Source organism: Panulirus ornatus, chromosome 27, assembly GCF_036320965.1.
Source record: "Panulirus ornatus isolate Po-2019 chromosome 27, ASM3632096v1, whole genome shotgun sequence".
Lineage (NCBI taxonomy): Eukaryota > Metazoa > Arthropoda > Malacostraca > Decapoda > Palinuridae > Panulirus > Panulirus ornatus.
Window position 1 is genome coordinate 10,418,465 of NC_092250.1, and position 22,153 is coordinate 10,440,617.

The following is a 22,153-nucleotide window of genomic DNA, read 5'->3' on the forward strand; positions in this document are numbered from 1 at the left end:
TGAGAGTAAGTGAGCTTGGGAAGGAGACTTGTGTGAGGAAGTACCAGGAGACTGAGTACAAAATGGAAAAAGATAAGATGTATAAGATGGGATGTATTTAGGGACGCAGTGATGGCTTGCGCAAAAGATGCTTGTGGCATGAGAAGCGTGGGAGGTGGATTGAGTAGAGAGGGTAGTGAGTGGTGGGATGAAGAAGTGAGATTATTAGTGAAAGAGAAGACAGAGGCATTTGGACTATTTTTGCAGGGAAAAAATGCAGTTGAGTGGGAGATGTATAAAAGAAAGAGACAGGAGGTCAAGAAAAAGGTGCAAGAGGTGAAAAAGAGAGTGAAAATGAGAGTTGGGGTGAGAGAGTATCATTAAATTTTAGGGAGAATAAAAAGATGTTCTGGAAGGAGGTAAATAAAGTATATAAGACAAGGGAGCAAATGGGAACTTCAGTGAAGGGCGCAAATGGGGAGGTAATAACAAGTAGTGGTGATGTGAGAAGGAGATGGAGTAAGTATTTTGAAGGTTTGTTGAATGTGTTTGATGATAGAGTGGCAGATATAGGGTGTTTTGGTCGAGGTGGTGTGCAAAGTGAGAGTGTTAGGGAAAATGATTTGGTAAACAGAGAAGAGGTAGTAAAAGCTTTGCGGAAGATGAAAGCCGGCAAGGCAGCAGGTTTGGATGATATTGCAGTGGAATTTATTAAAAAAGAGGGTGACTGTATTGTTGACTGGTTGGTAAGGTTATTTAATGTATGTATGATTCATGGTGAGGTGCCTGAGAGTTGGCGTAATGCGTGCATAGTGCCATTCTACAAAGGCAAAGGGGATAAGAGTGAGTGCTCATATGACAGAGGTATAATTTTGTTGAGTATTCCTGGTAAATTATATGGGAGGGTATTGATTGAGAGGGTGAAGGCATGTACAGAGCATCAGACTGGGGAAGAGCAGTGTGGTTTCAGAAGTGGTAGAGGATGTGTGGATCAGGTGTTTGCTTTGAAGAATGTATGTGAGAAATACTTAGAAAAACAAATGGATTTCTATGTAGCATTTATGGATCTGGAGAAGGCATATGATAGAGTTGATAGAGATGCTCTGGGAAAGGTTTTAAGAATATATGGTGTGGGAGGCAAGTTGTTAGAAGCAGTGAAAAGTTTTTATCGAGGATGTAAGGCATGTGTACGTGTAGGAAGAGAGGAAAGTGATTGGTTCTCAGTGAATGTAGGTTTGCGGCAGGGGTGTGTGATGTCTCCATGGTTGTTTGATTTGTTTATGGATGGGGTTGTTAGGGAGGTGAATGCAAGAGTTTTGGAAAGAGGGGCAAGTATGCAGTCTGTTGGGGATGAGAGAGCTTGGGAAGTGAGTCAGTTGTTGTTCGCTGATGATACAGCGCTGGTGGCTGATTCATGTGAGAAACTGCAGAAGCTGGTGCTTTAGTTTGGTAAAGTGTGTGAAAGAAGAAAGTTAAGAGTAAATGTGAATAAGAGCAATGTTATTAGGTACAGTAGGGTTGAGGGTCAAGTCAATTGGGAGGTGAGTTTGAATGGAGAAAAACTGGAGGAAGTGAAGTGTTTTAGATTTCTGGGAGTGGATCTGGCAGCGGATGGAACCATGGAAGCGGAAGTAAATCATAGGGTGGGGGAGGGGGCGATAATCCTGTGAGCCTTGAAGAATGTGCGGAAGTCGAGAACATTATCTCCGAGAGCAAAAATGGGTATGTTTGAAGGAATAGTGGTTCCATCAATGTTGCATGTTTGCGAGGCGTAGGCTATGGATTGAGTTGTGCTCAGGAGGATGGATGTGCTGGAAATGAGATGTTTGAGGACAATATGTGGTGTGAGGTGTTTTGATCGAGTAAGTAATGTAAGGGTAAGGGAGGTGTGTGGAAATAAAAAGAGCGTGGTTGAGAGAGCAGAAGAGGGTGTTTTGAAATGGTTTAGGCACATGGAGAGAATGAGTGAGGAAAGATTGACCAAGAGGATATATGTGTCGGAGGTGGAGGGAACGAGGAGAAGTGGGAGACCAAATTGGAGATGGAAAGATGGAGTGAAAAAGATTTTGAGTGATCGGGGCCTGAACATGCAGGAGGGTGAAAGGCGTGCAAGGAATAGAATGAATTGGATCGATGTCGTACACCGGGGTCGACGTGCTGTCAATGGATTGAATCAGGGCATGTGAAGCGTCTGAGGTAAACCATGGAAAGTTGTGTGGGGCCTGGATGTGGAAAGGGAGCTGTGGTTTTGGGTATTATTGCATGACAGCTGGAGACTGAGTGTGAGCGAATGGGTCCTTTGTTGTCTTTTCCTGATGCTGCCTCGCGCACATGAGGGGGGAGGGGGATGTTATTTCGTGTGTGGCGGAGTGGCGATGGGGTGGGTAGGGGCAGTCAGTGTGAATTGTGTCCATGTGTGTATATGTGTGTGTCTGTGTGTGTATATATGTGTGTACGTTGGGATGTGTGGGTGTGTATGTTTGCGTGTGTGGACGTGCGTGTGTGTGCATGTGTGTTGGGGTAGGTTGGGCCATTTCTTTCGTTTGTTTCCTTGCGCTACCTCGCAGGCGCGGGAGACAGCGACAAAGCAAAATGAATATAAATGAATATATATATATATATATATATATATATATATATATATATATATATATATATATATATATATATATATATATATATATTTCTTTTCTTTCATACTATTCGCCATTTCCCGCGTTAGCGAGGTAGCGTTAAGAACAGAGGACTGGGCCTTTGAGGGAATATCCTCATCTGGCCCCCTTCTCTGTTCCTTCTTTGAGAAAAAAAAAAAAAAAGAGGGAAGGATTTCCAGCCCCCAGCTCCCTTCCCTTTTAGTCGCCTTCTACGACACGCAGAGAATACGTGGGAAGTATTCTTTCTCCCCTATTCCCAGGGATATATATATATATATATATATATATATATATATATATATATATATATATATATATATAAATACGTAGTGCTAGCAACACAAATTATCTAGTTTTAGTAATGATAATGGGTAAATAGGGGGTAGATTTGGTATATTTTCCATTACACTGACCTTAGACACAAACTACAGAGGGAGTAAGTGTTAACTTTCCATCCATGATCACTGAAAAAAGTCGACAGAAAATATGAAATTGGAAACATTGTCAGCCAGGCGGACCTAAGCTCACAGGGACGAAAACTGAACGTGTGTCGTACGGTAGTTATGGCTTTTAGTTTCTGTCTTTCACTATTCTGCTGTTCTCTGTCCCTTTTACATCGCCATTATTGGACATGATTGAAAGTATGATGAATCTAGACAGTGGTGATAACAGAGAAATGGAACGTACACTTGTTGCATACCAGGTTTCATTAATACCAAATTTAGCCTTCCTATTACCAAAATACGAAATCACAATTTTCCAATACCAAACTGTTTCTTCATTACCAAATTTTTAGCAATTTTTTTAATGAAAATTACCAGAGCAGGGCAGAAATCTGTGGATAGTTAAGTAAAATGAAAGCACATATTTTCATGAGACTTAAGGCCCAATATGCGTACTCTCATTTGATTTTACCATCTACAGATTTCTGCCCAGCTCTGTGTAGCGTCGCCTGTCTCAATGTGCGCCTAGCCCTGCAGTATAATCCCGTCCTGTCCACCCGGCGATTATCAGTACATTTGACGCACACATATGGAAGTGGTTTCTCTGAAAGAACTACTCTCCTTTGTTTTCTTTATGGATTGATTTTTTGCTTACATTAAACAAGAGAGTAAGTGCAACTACCTTATGAAAGTTAAAAGTGGGTCATTATATCATTTTGAATCTATTTGCCTTCCCTTCAATGTTTTCGGGATTATGAAAACCTCATTTCTTTATTCACTTTTATCAGCGTCTGTATACTAAATCCAAAGGCCATTCTTATCATTTTTGAGATATGAAATGTGCTGTTTTCGTCAGAAAAAAGTTATGAAAGACCTGTGAATATTTAAGAACTGATGAGTACTAAAAGATTAGTGCTACTGCTGAAGGATAAGATTATATACTTACACTAAAAGCAAAAACATTTCCCAGTGATTACACTATTTTCCCTCACCACTCTCTCTCGTGATCATAATGGAGGGAGACTAACACCAAACTCATCTTTACTGCACCCTCAATAAATCTAAAACTTCGCTCTGACCAAATGCATCTTCATTCTACCCTCAGCAAACCTAAGAATTCACCTTTGTCCTTGACAAACACAAGTTCACTTCAGCCTTGACAGCTGCAACTTTACAACACCTTCAACACCATTGGCTTTTAGACCTAACGCTTACAAGTTGGGACAACCACATGTTCCCTATTGTAATCATATACTAAGGCTATGGAATATATGGACTAATTGCTCACACCAGTAGGCCTTGTTTCAGGGCGCCACCCAAAGGAACATTACGGCATCGGGGCAGAAACCGCCTGGGCATCTCCCTGGTTAGACTACAAGCCACCTTACCCTACGCTCCATTCCCTGTAACATGACTAGTTTCACCATTTAAGCTATAGTTTTGTCTATGGTTGTATCGGTTCTCCACTGGAAGCACGGGAATCGACCTAACTCTTACAGACCAGCTCAAATACTTTTTCACTAAATCCTCACGTTCATTACACCCTTGACACAACTGCTTTTAAAGTGAAATTTATAGATCAGTTCACAATGTAACTCACACTTCTTGAATATTCATCCCCAGACATAGCACAAATACCACTTACAACAAACTCAGATAGTACAGTTAGAAGTGCTCGAAACATGCAAAAGTGTCATGATTTTGAAAAGTGTTAATCACAGTGACTTAACAGCTACAGACACCACTGGCCATACATAGCTACGTTTTGGCGAAATGAACATTCCAAACCATAGTTTTTAGCACGCTTTCGGATGACAGTGAACATGGTAAGAGACAGAGAAGCGAAGCAAACCACCAAGTCATGGTGAGTGAGGAAGACAGATCGCAGGTGTGGTAACGTCGCAACTTAGCTCAATGATAGTCACCATGACTCGCTTCATCGCTCCCCCTCCCCTTAGGTAATCACAGGTGCTTCAGTGATTTACAGTTTTTCTAACAGTCACTGATACAGTTCATTCGGTCTCATAAGTGATACATAACACACGGATACATATGCAGCAACGCTGAAATACAAACACGAAAACACATAAAAGCATATATATATATATATATATATATATATATATATATATATATCTTTATCTATCTATCTATCTATCTATCTATCTATCTATATATATATATATATATATATATATATATATATATATATATATATATATATATATATATATATATATATATACTTCCAACGTATTCCCTGCGTGTTGTCGAACGCGACTAAAAGGGAAAGGAGTGGGGGGGGATGGAAATCCTCCCCTCTCTTTTTTTTTTTTTTAATTTTCCAAAAGAAGGTACAGAGAAGGGGGCCAGATGAGGTTATTTCCTCAAAGGCCCAGTCCTCAGTTCTTAACGCTACCTCGCTTATGCGGAAAATGGCAAGTAGTATGAAAGAAAGATATATATATATATATATATATATATATATATATATATATATATATATATATATATATATATATATATATATATATATATATATATATATATTTTTTTTTTTTCTTTTGCTTTGTCGCTGTCTCCCGCGTTTGCGAGGTAGCGCAGGGAAACAGACGAAGAAATGTCCCAACCCACCCCCATACACATGTATATACATACGTCCATACACGCAAAATATACATACCTACACAGCTTTCCATGGTTTACCCCACATGCCCTGATTCAATCCGCTGACAGCACGTCAACCCCGGTATACCATATCGATCCAATTCACTCTATTCCTTGCCCTCCTTTCACCCTCCTGCATGCTCAGTCCCAGATCACACAAAATCTTTTTCAATCCATCTTTCCACCTCCAATTTGGTCTCCCACTTCTCCTCGTTCCCTCCACCTCCGACACATATATCCTCTTGGTCAACCTTTCCTCACTCATTCTCTCCATGTGCCCAAACCATTTCAAAACACCCTATTCTGCTCTCTCAACCACGCTCTTTTTATTTCCACACATCTCTCTTACCCTTACGTTACTTACTCGATCAAACAACCTCACACCACACATTGTCCTCAAACATCTCATTTCCAGCACATCCATCCTCCTGCGCACAACTCTATCCATAGCCCACGCCTCGCAACCATACAACATTGTTGGAACCACTATTCCTTCAAACATACCCATTTTTGCTTTCCGAGATAATGTTCTCGACTTCCACACATTCTTCAAGGCTCCCAGAATTTTCGCCCCCTCCCCACCCTATGATCCACTTCCGCTTCCATGGTTCCATCCGCTGCCAGATCCACTCCCAGATATCTAAAACACTTTACTTCCTCCAGTTTTTCTCCATTCAAACTTACCTCCCAAATGAATTAACCCCCAACCCTACTGTACCTAATAACCTTGCTCTTATTCACATTTACTCTTAACTTTCTTCTTTCACACACTTTACCAAACTCAGTCACCAGCTTCTGCAGTTTCTCACATGAATCAGCCACCAGCGCTGTATCATCAGCGAACAACAACTGACTCACTTCCCAAACTCTCTCATCCACAACAGACTTCATACTTGCCCCTCTTTCCAAAACTCTTGCATTCACCTCCCTAAAAAACCCATCCATAAACAAATTAAACAACCATGGAGACATCACACACCCCTGCCGCAAACCTACATTCACTGAGAACCAATCACTTTCCTCTCTTCCTACATGTACACATGCCTTACATCCTCGATAAAAACTTTTCACTGCTTCTAACAACTTGCCTCCCACACCATATATTCTTAATATCTTCCACAGAGCATCTCTATCAACTCTATTATATGCCTTCTCCAGATCCATAAATGCTACATACAAATCCATTTGCTTTTCTAAGTATTTCTCACACACATTTTTCAAAGCAAACACCTGATCCACAAATCCTCTACCACTTCTGAAACCACACTGCTCTTCCCCAATCTAATGCTCTGTACATGCCTTCACCCTCTCAATCAATACCCTCCCATATAATTTACCAGGAATACTCAACAAACTTATACCTCTGTAATTTGAGCACTCACTTTTATCCCCTTTGCCTTTGTACAATGGCACTATGCACGCATTCCGCCAATCCTCAGGCACCTCACCATGAGTCATACATACATTAAATAACCATACCAACCAGTCAATAATACAGTCACCCCCTTTTTAATAAATTCCTCTGCAATACCATCCAAACCTGCTGCCTTGCCGGCTTTCATCTTCCGCAAAGCTTTTACTACCTCATCTCTGTTTACCAAATCATTTTCCCAAACCCTCTCACTTTGCACACCACCTCGACCAAAACACCCTATATCTGCCACTGAATCATCAAACACATTCAACAAACCTTCAAAATACTCACTCCATCTCCTTCTCACATCACCACTACTTGTTATCACTTCCCCATTTGCGCCCTTCACCGAAGTTCCCATTTGCTCCCTTCTCTTACTCACTTTATTTACCTCCTTCCAGAACATCTTTTTATTCTCTCTAAAAATTAAATGATACTCTCTCACCCCAACTCTCATTTGCCCTCTTTTTCACCTCTTGCACCTTTCTCTTGACCTCCTGTCTCTTTCTTTTATACATCTCCCACTCAATTGCATTTTTTCCCTGCAAAAATCGTCCAAATGCCTCTCTCTTTTCTTTCACTAATAATCTTACTTCTTCATCCCACCACTCACTACCCTTTCTAATCAACCCACCTCCCACTCTTCTCATGCCACAAGAATCTTTTGCGCAATCCATTACTGATTCCCTAAATACATCCCATTCCTCCCCCACTCCCCTTACTTCCATTGTTATCACCTTTTTCCATTCTGTACTCAGTCTCTCCTGGTACTTCCTCACACAAGTCTCCTTCCCAAGCTCACTTACTCTCACCACCCTCTTCATACCAACATTCACTCTTCTTTTCTGAAAACCCATACAAATCTTCACCCTAGCCTCCACAAGATAATGATCAGACATCCCTCCAGTTGCACCTCTCAGCACATTAACATCCAAAAGTCTCTCTTTCGCTCGCCTGTCAATTAACACGTAATCCAATATATATATATATATATATATATATATATATATATGTATATATATATATATATATATATATATATATATATATATATATATATATATATATATATATATATATATATATATATATATATATATATATATATATATATATATATATATATATATATATATATATATATATATATATATATATATATATATATATATATATATATATATATATATATATATATATATATATATATATATATATATATATATCATTATCATTATCTTGTGGAGGCTAAGGTGAAGATTAGTATGGGTTTTCAGAAAAGAGGAGTGAATGTTGGGGTGAAGAAGGTGGTGAGAGTAAGTGAGCTTGGGAAGGAGACCTGTGTGGGGAAGTACCAGGAGAGACTGTGTACAAAATGGAAAAAGGTGAGAACAATGGAAGTAAGGGGAGTGGGGGAGGAATGGGATGTATTTAGGGAATCAGTGATGGATTGCGCAAAAGATGCTTGTGGCATGAGAAGAGTGGGAGGTGGGCTGTTTAGAAAGGGTAGTGAGTGGTGGGATGAAGAAGTAAGAGTATTAGTGAAAGAGAAGAGAGAGGCATTTGGACGATTTTTGCAGGGAGAAAATGCAATTGAGTGGGAGAAGTATAAAAGAAAGAGACAGGAGGTCAAGAGAAAGGTGCAAGAGGTGAAAAAAAGGGCAAATGAGAGTTGGGGTGAGAGACTATCAGTAAATTTTAGGGAGAATAAAAAGATGTTCTGGAAGGAGGTAAATAGGGTGCGTAAGACAAGGGAGCAAATGGGAACTTCAGTGAAGGGCGTAAATGGGGAGGTGATAACAAGTAGTGGTGATGTGAGAAGGAGATGGAATGAGTATTTTGAAGGTTTGTTGAATGTGTCTGATGACAGAGTGGCAGATATAGGGTGTTTTGGTCGAGGTGGTGTGCAAAGTGAGAGGGTTAGGGAAAATGATTTGGTAAACAGAGAAGAGGTAGTAAAAGCTTTGCGGAAGATGAAAGCCGGCAAGGCAGCAGGTTTGGATGGTATTGCAGTGGAATTTATTAAAAAAGGGGGTGACTGTATTGTTGACTGGTTGGTAAGGTTATTTAATGTATGTATGACTCATGATGAGGTGCCTGAGGATTGGCGGAATGCGTGCATAGTGCCATTGTACAAAGGCAAAGGGGATAAGAGTGAGTGCTCAAATTACAGAGGTATAAGTTTGTTGAGTATTCCTGGTAAATTATATGGGAGGGTATTGATTGAGAGGGTGAAGGCATGTACAGAGCATCAGATTGGGGAAGAGCAGTGCGGTTTCAGAAGTGGTAGAGGATGTGTGGATCAGGTGTTTGCTTTGAAGAATGTATGTGAGAAATACTTAGAAAAGCAAATGGATTTGTATGTAGCATTTATGGATCTGGAGAAGGCATATGATAGAGTTGATAGAGATGCTCTGTGGAAGGTATTAAGAATATATGGTGTGGGAGGCAAGTTGTTAGAAGCAGTGAAAAGTTTTTATCGAGGATGTAAGGCATGTGTACGTGTAGGAAGAGAGGAAAGTGATTGGTTCTCAGTGAATGTAGGTTTGCGGCAGGGGTGTGTGATGTCTCCATGGTTGTTTAATTTGTTTATGGATGGGGTTGTTAGGGAGGTAAATGCAAGAGTCCTGGAAAGAGGGGCAAGTATGAAGTCTGTTGGGGATGAGAGAGCTTGGGAAGTGAGTCAGTTGTTGTTCGCTGATGATACAGCGCTGGTGGCTGATTCATGTGAGAAACTGCAGAAGCTGGTGACTGAGTTTGGTAAAGTGTGTGGAAGAAGAAAGTTAAGAGTAAATGTGAATAAGAGCAAGGTTATTAGGTACAGTAGGGTTGAGGGTCAAGTCAATTGGGAGGTGAGTTTGAATGGAGAAAAACTGGAGGAAGTGAAGTGTTTTAGATATCTGGGAGTGGATCTGTCAGCGGATGGAACCATGGAAGCGGAAGTGGATCATAGGGTGGGGGAGGGGGCGAAAATTTTGGGAGCCTTGAAAAATGTGTGGAAGTCGAGAACATTATCTCGGAAAGCAAAAATGGGTATGTTTGAAGGAATAGTGGTTCCAACAATGTTGTATGGTTGCGAGGCGTGGGCTATGGATAGAGTTGTGCGCAGGAGGATGGATGTGCTGGAAATGAGATGTTTGAGGACAATTTGTGGTGTGAGGTGGTTTGATCGAGTAAGTAACGTAAGGGTAAGAGAGATGTGTGGAAATAAAAAGAGCGTGGTTGAGAGGGCAGAAGAGGGTGTTTTGAAATGGTTTGGGCACATGGAGAGAATGAGTGAGGAAAGATTGACCAAGAGGATATATGTGTCGGAGGTGGAGGGAACGAAGAGAAGAGGGAGACCAAATTGGAGGTGGAAAGATGGAGTGAAAAAGATTTTGTGTGATCGGGGCCTGAACATGCAGGAGGGTGTAAGGAGGGCAAGGAATAGAGTGAATTGGAGCGATGTGGTATACAGGGGTTGACGTGCTGTCAGTGGATTGAATCAAGGCATGTGAAGCGTCTGGGGTGGACCATGGAAAGCTGTGTAGGTATGTATATTTGCGTGTGTGGACATGTGTATGTACATGTGTATGGGGGGGGGGGTTGGGCCATTTCTTTCGTCTGTTTCCTTGCGCTACCTCGCAAACGCGGGAGACAGCGACAAAGTATAAAAAAAAAAAAAAAAAAAAAAAAAAAAAATATATATATATATATATATATATATATATATATATATATATATATATATATATATATATATATATATATATTCCTATGAGTCCACGGGAAGAATGAAACACGAAAATCCGTGGACTCATAGTAATATCTTGATCACGTGCAAAATTGTGATCCTTTCCAATATATATATATATATATATATATATATATATATATATATATATATATATATATATATATATATATATATATATATATATATTTCTTTCTTTTTCTTTCAAACTATTCGCCATTTCCCGCATTAGCGAGGTAGCGTTAAGAACAGAGGACTGGGCCTTGAGGGAATACCCTCACCTGGCCCAATTCTCTGTTCCTTCTTTTGGAAAATTAAAAAAAAACGAGAGGGGAGGATTTCCAGCCCCCCGCTCCCTCCCCTTTTAGTCGCCTTCTACGACACGCAGGGAATAGGTGGGAAGTATTCTTTCTCCCCTATCCCCAGGGATATATATATATATATATATATATATATATATATATATATATATATATATATATATATTTTTTTTTTTTTTTTTCATACTATTCGCCATTTCCCGCGATAGCGAGGTAACGTTAAGAACAGAGGACTGGGCCTTTGAGGGAATACCCTCACCTGGCCCCCCTCTCTGTTCCCTCTTTTGGAAAATTAAAATAAAAAAATTAGAGGGGAGGATTTACAGCCCCCCGCTCCCTTCCCTTTTAGTCGCCTTCTACGACACGCAGGGAATACGTGGGAAGTATTCTTTCTCCCCTATCCCCAGGGATAATATATATACATATACACATATATATATATATATATATATATATATATATATATATATATATATATATATATATTTATTTATCTATTCATATATATATATTTTGCTTTGTCGCTGTCTCCCGCGTTAGCGAGGTAGCGAAAGGAAACAGACGAAAGAATGGCTCAACCCACCCACATACACATGTATATATATACACGTCCACACACGCAAATATACATACCTATACATTTCAACGTATACATATATATACACACACAGACAAATAAATAAATACACATGTAAATAATTCATACTGTCTGCCTTTATTCATCCCCGTAGCCACCTCATCACATATGAAATAACAACCCCATCCCCCCTCATGTGTGCGAGGTAGCGCTAGAAAAAGACAACATAGGCCCCATTCATTCATATTCAGTCTCAAGCAGTCATGTAATAATTCACCGAAACCACAGCTCCCTTTCCACATCCAGGCCCCACAGAACTTTCCATGGTTTACACCAGACGCTTCACATGCCCTGGTTCAATCCACTCACAGCACTTCGACCCCGGTATACCACATCGTTCCAATTCACTCTATTCCTTGCACGTCTTTCAACCTCCAATTTGGTCTCCCACTTCTCGTTCCCTCCACCTCTGACACATATATCCCCTTTGTCAATATTTCCTCACTCATTCTCTCCATGTGACCAAAGAATATATATGTATATATATATAAATATAAATATATATATATATATATATATATATATATATATATATATATATATATATATATATATATATATATATATATATATGGGTATGTTTGTAGGAATAGTGGTTCCAACAATGTTGTATGGTTGCGAGGCGTGGGCTATGGATAGAGATGTGCGCAGGAGGATGGATGTGCTGGAAATGAGATGTTTGAGGACAATGTGTGGTGTGAGGTGGTTTGATCGAGTAAGTAACGTAAGGGTAAGAGAGATGTGTGGAAATAAAAAGAGCGTGGTTGAGAGAGCAGAAGAGGGTGTTTTGAAATGGTTTGGGCACATGGAGAGAATGAGTGAGGAAAGATTGACCAAGAGGATATATGTGTCGGAGGTGGAGGGAACGAGGAGAAGAGGGAGACCAAATTGGAGGTGGAAAGATGGAGTGAAAAAGATTTTGTGTGATCGGGGCCTGAACATGCAGGAGGGTGAAAGGAGGGCAAGAAATAGAGTGAATTGGAGTCATGTGGTATACAGGGGTTGACGTGCTGTCAGTGGATTGAAGCAAGGCATGTGAAGCGTCTGGGGTAAACCATGGAAAGCTGTGTAGGTATGTATATTTGCGTGTGTGGACGTGTGTATGTACATGTGTATGGGGGGGGGGGGGGGGTTGGGCCATTTCTTTCGTCTGTTTCCTTGCGCTACCTCGCAAACGCGGGAGACAGCGAAAAATTATAAAAAAAAAAAAAAAAAAAAAAAAAAAAAAAAATATATATATATTTATATATGTATATATATATATATATATATATATATATATATATATATATATATATATATATATATATATATATATATATATATATATATATATATATATATATATACATATATATATATATATATATATATATATATATATACATACATATATATATATATATATATATATATATATATATATATATATATATATATATATATATATATATATATATATATCCCTAGGGATAGGAGATTAAGAATAATTCCCACGTATTCCCTGCGTGTCGTAGAAGGCGACTAAAAGGGGAGGGAGCGGGGGGGCTGGAAATCCTCCCCTCTCGTATTTTTTTCTTTTTAATTTTCCAAAAGAAGGAACAGAGGGGGCCAGGTGAGGATATTCCAAAAAAGGCCCAGTCCTCTGTTCTTAACGCTACCTCGCTAACGCGGGAAATGACGAATAGCTAAAAAAAAAAAAAAAAAAATATATATATATATAGATATATATACATGTATATATATATATATATATATATATATATATATATATATATATATATATATATATATATATATATATATATATATATATATATATATATATATATATATACGCAGGGAATACGTGGGAAGTATTCTTAATCCCCTATCCCTAGGGATATATATATATATATATATATATATATATATATATATATATATATATATATATATATATATATATATATATATATATTTATATATATATATATATAAATATATATATATATATATATATATATATATATATATATATATATATATATATATATATTTATATATATATATATATATATATATATATATATATATATATATCCCTGGGGATAGGGGAGAAAGAATACTTCCCACGTATTCCCTGCGTGTCGTAGAAGGCGACTAAAAGGGGAGGGAGCGGGGGGCTGGAAATCCTCCCCTCTCACTTTCTTTTTTAATTTTCCAAAAGAGGGAACAGAGAAGGGGCCCAGGTGAGGATATTCCCTCAAGGGCCCAGTCCTCTGTTCTCAACGCTACCTCGCTAATGCGGGAAATGGCGAATAGTATGAAAGAAAAGAATGTATATATATATATATATATATATATATATATATATATATATATATATATATATATGTCTCCATGGGTGTTTAATTTGTTTATGGATGGGGTTGTTAGGGAGGTGAATGCAAGAGTTTTGGAAAGAGGGCCAAGTATGAAGTCTGTTGGGGATGAGAGAGCTTGGGAAGTGAGTCAGTTCTTGTTCGCTGATGATACAGGGCTGATGGCTGATTCATGTGAGAAACTGCAGAAGCTGGTGACTGAGTTTGGTAAAGTGTGTGAAAGAAGAAAGTTAAGAGTAAATGTGAATAAGAGCAAGGTTATTAGGTACAGTAGGGTTGAGGGTCAAGTCAATTGGGAGGTGAGTTTGAATGGAGAAAAACTGGAGGAAGTGAAGTGTTTTAGATATCTGGGAGTGGATCTGGCAGCGGATGGAACCATGGAAGCGGAAGTGGATCATAGGGTGGGGGAGGGGGTGAAAATTCTGGGAGCCTTGAAGAATGTGTGGAAGTCGAGAACATTATCTCGGAAAGCAAAAATGGGTATGTTTGAAGGAATAGTGGTTCCAACAATGTTGTATGGTTGCGAGGCGTGGGCTATGGATAGAGTTGTGCGCAGGAGGATGGATGTGCTGGAAATGAGATGTTTGAGGACAATATGTGGTGTGAGGTGGTTTGATCGAGTAAGTAACGTAAGGGTAAGAGAGATGTGTGGAAATAAAAAGAGCGTGTTTGAGAGAGCAGAAGAGGGTGTTTTGAAATGGTTCGGGCACATGGAGAGAATGAGTGAGGAAAGATTGACCAAGAGAGTATATGTGTCGGAGGTGGAGGGAACGAGGAGAACAGGGAGACCAAATTGGAGGTGGAAAGATGGAGTGAAAAAGATTTTGTGTGATTGGGGCCTGAATATGCAGGAGGGTGAAAGGAGGGAGAGGAATAGAGTGAATTGGAGCGATGTGGTATACCGGGGTTGACGTGCTGTCAGTGGATTGAATCAAGGCATGTGAAGCGTCTGGGGTAAACCATGGAAAGTTGTGCAGGTATGTATATTTGCGTGTGTGGACGTATGTATATACATGTGTATGGGGGTGGGTTGGGCCATTTCTTTCGTCTGTTTCCTTGCGCTACCTCGCAAACGCGGGAGACAGCGACAAAGCAAAAAAAAAAAAAAAAAAAATATATATATATATATATATATATATATATATATATATATATATATTCATATATATATTATATATAATTGTCTATATATATAGGTATATATATATATATATATATATATATATATATATATATATATATATATATATATATATATATATATATATATATATATATATATATATAAGTGATTGGTTCTTAGGGAATGTAGGTTCGCGGCAGGGGTGTGTGATGTCTCCATGGTTGTTTAATTTGTTTTTGGATGGGGTTGTTACGGAGGTGAATGCAAGAGTTTTGGAAAGAGGGGCAAGTATGCAGTCTGTTGTGGATGAGAGAGCTTGGGAAGTGAGTCAGTTGTTGTTCGTTGATGATACAGCGCTGGTGGCTGATTCATGTAAGAAACTGCAGAAGCTGGTGACTGAGTTTGGTAAAGTGTGTGAAAGAAGAAAGTTAAGAGTAAATGTGAATAAGAGCAAGGTTATTAGATACAGTAGGGTTGAGGGTCAAGTCAATTGGGAGGTAAGTTTGAATAGAGAAAAACTGGAGGAAGTAAAGTGTGATATTTGGGAGTGGATCTGGCAGCGGATGGAACCATGGAAGCGGAAGTGAATCATAGGGTGGGGGAGGGGGCGAAAATTCTGGGAGCCTTGAAGAATGTGTGGAAGTCGAGAACATTATCTCGGAAAGCAAAAATGGGTATGTTTGAAGGAATAGTGGTTCTCGACTTCCACACATTTTTCAAGGCTCCCAAAATTTTCGCCCCCTCCCCCACCCTATGATCCACTTCCGCTTCCATGGTTCCATCCGTTGTATGGTTGCGAGGCGTGTGCTATGGATAGAGTTGTGCGCAGGAGGTTGATGTGCTGGAAATGAGATGTTTGAGGACAAATTGTGATGTGAGATGGTTCGATCGAATAAGTAATGTAAGGGTAAGAGAGATGTGTGGAAATAAAAAGTGTGTGGTTGACAGTGCAGAAGAGGGTGTTTTGAAATGGTTTGGTCACATGTAGAGAATGAGTGAGGAAAGATTGAAAAAGAGGATATATGTGTCAGAGGTGGAGGGAACAAGAAGTGGGAGACCAAGTTGGAGGTGGATAGATGGAGTGAAAAAGATTTTGAGTGAACGGGGCCTAAACATGAAGGAGGGTGAAAGGCGTGCAAGGAATAGAGTGAATTGCAACGATGTGATATACCGGGGTCGACGTGCTGTCAATGGATTGAACCAGGCCATGTGAAGCGTCTGGGGTAAACCATGGAAAGTTGTGTGGGGCCTGGATGTGGAAAGGGAGCTGTGGTTTCGGTGCATTATTACATGACAGCTAGAGACTGAGTATGAACGAATGGGGCCTTTGGTGTCTTTGCCTAGCGCTACCTCGCACACATGAGGGGGGAGGGGGCTGTTATTTCATGTGTGGCGGGGTGGCGATGGGAACAAATAAAGGCCGACAGTATGAATTATGTACATGTGTATATGTGTATATGTCTGTGCGGGTATATATATGTGTACATTGAGATGTATAGGTATGTATATTTGCGTGTGTGGACGTGTATGTATATACATGTGTATGGGGGCGGGTTGGGCCACTCTTTCGGCTGTTTCCTTGCGCTACCTCGCTAACGCGGGAGACAGCGACAAAGCATAATAAAATAAGTTATATATATATATATATATATATATATATACTTTGTCGCTGTCTCCGAAGTTAGCGAGGTGACGGAAGGAAACCGACGAAACAATGGCCCAACCCACCCACAAACACAAGTATATACATACACGCACGCACACGCACGTGTACAGATCTAAACATTTCAACATATACATGCATATACATACGGAAACATATGAATATATACATATATACGTATTGATAGGTGTTGCCTTCATCCTTTAACCTCCTCGCCACACTTGAAATGGCACCCCCTTCCCCCCACGCACTTGCGAGGTAGCGCTAGGAAAAGACAAAAAAGGCCACATTCGTACACATTCAGTCTTTAGCTGTCAATTCTAATGCACCGAAACCACAGATCCCTTTCCACATCCACGTCCCACTAGACTTTCCATTTTTTAACCCAGACGTTTCACATGCCCTGGTTCGATCCATTGACAGCACGTCAACTCCGGTATACCACATCGTTCCATTTCACTCTATTCCTTGCACGCCTTACAACCCCCTCTATGTTCAGGCCCCGATTACTCAAAATCTTTTTCACTCCATCTTTCCACCTCAAATTTGGTCTCCTGTTTCTCCTCGTTCCCTCCAGCTCTGGCACTTTTATCCTCTTTACCAATCTTTCATCACTCATTCCCTCAAAGTGACCAAACCATTTTAAGACATCCTCTTCTTCTCTCTCAACTACACTTTTTTTATTTTCTATATTACACATATCTCTTACCCTTTCATTACTTACTCGATCAAACGACCTTACACCACCAATTGTCCTCAAACATCTCGTTTCTAACTCATCCATCCTCCTCCGCACAACCCTATCTATAGCCCACGCCTCGCAACCATATAACACTGTTGGAATCATCATTCCTTCAAACATACCCATTATTGCTCTCAACGCGCCCAGAACCTACACCTCATCCCCCACCCTGTGACTTCCGCTTCCATGGTTCCATCCGCTGCCAAATCCACTCCCAGATATCTAAAACACTTCACTTCCTCAACTTTCTCTCCATTCGAACTTACCTCACAATTTACTTGTCCCTCAGCTCGACTGGACCTAATAACCTTGCTCTTATTCACATTTACTCTCAGCATTGTTCTTTCAAACGCTTTACCAAACTCAGTCACCAGCTTCTAGAGTTTCTCACCCTAATCAGCCACCAGCGTTATATCATCAGTGAACAACAACAGTCACACTTCCCAAGCCCCTCTCATCCAAAACAGATTTCATACTTACCCTCTCTCGAAAACTCTTGCATTCACCTTCCTAACAACAACATCCATAAACAAATTAAACCCCCATGGAGACATCACGCAGTCCTGCCGCAAACCAACATTCACCGGGAACCAGTCACTTTCCCCTCTTGCTACACGTACACGTGCCCTACATCATCGATAAAAACTTTTCACTCCTTCTAACAACCTACATATATATATATATATATATATATATATATATATATATATATATATATATATATATATATATATATATATATATATATATATATATATATATATATATCTATGGTCGAGGTGGTGTGCAGAGAAATAGGTTAACGCAAATGATTTGATAAACAGAGAAGAGGTAGTGAAAGCTTGGCGGAAGATGAAAGCCGGCAAGGCAGCGAGTTTGGATGGTATTGCAATGGAATTTATCAAAAAAGTGGGTGACTGTATTGTTGACTGGTTGGTAAAGTTATTTAATGAATGTATCATTCATAGTGAGGTGCCTCAGGATTGGCGGAATGCTTGCATATTGCCATTGTACAAAGGCAAAGGGGATAAGAGTGAGTGCTCAAATTACATAGGTATAAATTTGTTGAATATTCATGGTATATTATATGGGAGGGTATTGATTGAGAGGGTGAAGGTATGTACAGAGCATCAGATTGGGGAAGAGCAGTGTGGTTTCAGAAGTGGTAGAGGATGTGTGGATCAGGTGTTTGCTTTGAAAAATGTGAGAAATATTTAGAAAAGAAAGTGGATTTGTATATAGCATTTATGGATCTGGAGAAAGCGAATGACAGAGTTGATAGAGATGCTCTGTGGAAGGTATTAAGAATATATGATGTAGGAGGCAAGTTGTTAGAAGGAGTGAAAAGTTTTTATTGAGATTGTAAGGCATGTGTACGTGTAGGAAGAGAGGAAAGTGATTGGTTCTCAGTGAATGTAGGTTTGCGGCAGGGGTGTGTGATGTCTCCATGGTTGTTTAATTTGTTTATGGATGGGGTTGTTAGGGAGGTGAATGCAAGAGTTTTGGAAAGAGGGGCAAGTATGCAGTCTGTTGTGGATGAGAGAGCTTAGGAAGTGAGTCAGTTGTTGTTCGCTGATGATACAGCCCTGGTGGCTGATTCATGTAAGAAACTGCAGAAGCTGGTGACTGAGTTTGGTAAAGTGTGTGAAAGAAGAAAGTTAAGAGTATATGTGAATAAGAGCAAGGTTATTAGGTACAGTAGGGTTGAGGGACAAGTTAACTGGGAGGTAAGTTTGAATGGAGAAAAGCTGGAGGAAGTGAAGTGTTTTAGATATCTGGGAGTGGATCTGGCAGCGGATGGAACCATGGAAGCGGAAGTGAATCATAGGGTGGGGGAGGGGGCAAAAATTCAGGGAGCCTTGAAGAATCTGTGGAAGTCGAGAACATTATCTCGGAAAGTAAAAATGTGTATGTTTGAAGGAATGCTGGTTCCAACAATGTTGTATGGTTGAGAGGCGTGGGCTATGTATAGAGATGTGCGCAGGAGGGTGGATGTGCTGGAAATGAGATGTTTGAGGACAATATGTAGTGTGAGGTGGTTTGATTGAGTAAATAATGTAAGGATAAGAAAGATGTGTGGAAATAAAAAGAGTGTGGTTGAGAGAGCAGAAGAGGGTGTTTTGAAATGGTTTGGTCACATGAAGAGAATGAGTGGGGAAAGATTGACCAATAGGATATATGTGTCAGAGGTGGAGGGAACGAGGAGAAGTGGGAGACCAAATTGGAGGTGGAAAGATGGAGTGAAAAAGATTTTGAGTGATCGGGGCCTGAACATGCAGGAGGGTGAAAGGTGTGCAAGGAATACATTGAATTGGAACGATGTTGTATACCGGGGTCGACGTGCTGTCAATGGATTGAACCAGGCCATGTGAGGCGTCTGGGGTAAACTATGGAAAGTTGTGTGGGGCCTGGATGTGGAAAGGGAGCTGTGGTTTCGGTGCATTATTACATAGTATATACATACGCGTCCACCCACGCATATATATATATATACCTTTACATTTCAACGGACACGTATATATATATATATATATATATATATATATATATATATATATATATATATATATATATATATATATATATATATATATATATGTATGTATATACATGTGTATGTGGGCGGGTTGGGCCATTCTTTCGTCTGTTTCCTTGCGCTACCTCGCTAACGCGGGAGACAGCGACAAAGCAATATATATATATATATATATATATATATATATATATATATATATATATATATATATATATATATTGCTTTGTTGCTGTCTCCCGCGTTAGCGAGGTAGCGCAAGGAAACAGACGAAAGAATGGCCCAACCCGCCCACATACACATGTATATACATACATGTCCACACACGCACAATATACATACCTGTACATCTCAATGTACACATATATATACACACACAGACATATACATATATACACGTGCATAATTCATACTGTCTGTCTTTATTTGTTCTCATCGCCACCTCGCCACAAATGGAATAACAACCCCCTCCCCCTCTTGTGTGCGAGGTAGCGCTAGGAAAAACACCAAAGGCCCCATTCGTTCACACTCAGTCTCTAGCTGTCATGTAATAATGCACCGAAACCACAGCTCCCTTTCCACATCCAGGCCCGACAGACTTTGCATGGTTTATCCCAGACGCTTCACATGCTCTGGTTCAATCCATTGACAGCACGTCGACCCCGGTATACCACATCGATCCAATTCACTGTATTCCTTGTACGCCGTTCACCCTCCTGCATGTTCAGGCCCCGATCACTCAAAATCGTTTTCACTCCATCTTTCCACCTCCAATTTGATCTGCCACTTCTCCTCGTTCCCTCCACTTCTGACACATATATCCTCTTGGTCAATCTTTCCCCACTCATTCTCTCCATGTGACCAAACCATTTCAAAACACCCTCTTCTGTTCTCTCAACCACACTCTTTTTATTTCCACACATCTCTCTCACCCTTACATTACTTACTCGATCAAAACACCTCACACCACATATTGTCCTCAAACATCTCATTTCCAGTACATCCACCCTCCTGCGCACAACTCTATCCATAGCCCACGCCTCGCAACCATACAACATTGTTGGAACCACTATTCCTTCAAACATACACATTTTTGCTTTCCGAGATAATGTTCTCGACTTCCAAACATTCTTCAAGGCTCTCAGAATTTTCGGCCCCTCCCCCACACTATGATTCACTTCCGCTTCCACGGTTCCATCCGCTGCCAGATGCACTCCCAGATATCTAAAACACTTCACTTCCTCCAGTTTTTCTCCATTCAAACTTACCTCCCAATTGACTTGACCCTCAACCATACTGTACCTAATAACCTTGCTCTTATTCACATTTACTCTTAACTTTCACACACTTTACCAAACTCAGTCACCAGCTTCTGCAGTTTCTTACATGAATCAGCCACCAGCGCTGTATCATCAGCGAACAACAACTGACTCGCTTCCCAAGCTCTCTCATCCACAACAGACTGCATACTTGCCCCTCTTTGCGAAACTCTTGCATTCACCTACCTAACAACCCCATCCATAAACAAATTAAACAACCATGGAGACATCATACACCCCTGCCGCAAACCTACATTCACTGAGAACCAATCACTTTCCTCTCTTCCTATACGTACACATGCCTTACATCCTCGATAAAAACTTTTCACTGCTTCTAACGACTTGCCTCCCACACCATATATTCTTAAAACCTTCCACAGAGCATCTCTATCAACTCTATCATATGCCTTCTCCAGATCCATAAATGCTACATACAAATCTATTTGTTTTTCTAAGTGTTTCTCGCATACATTCTTCAAAGCAAACACCTGATCCACACATCCTCTACCACTTCTGAAACCACACTGCTCTTCCCCAATCTGATGCTCTGTACATGCCTTCAC

The 22,153-nt window shown here is 40.0% G+C and overlaps 1 long non-coding RNA gene across 1 annotated transcript in view; it reads left to right on the plus strand.

Annotated features, from left to right (window-relative positions):
• LOC139757482 (uncharacterized) overlaps window positions 1-22,153 on the plus strand; it is an 85,954-nt gene that overhangs the window by 698 nt on the left and 63,103 nt on the right. The window lies entirely within an intron of this gene.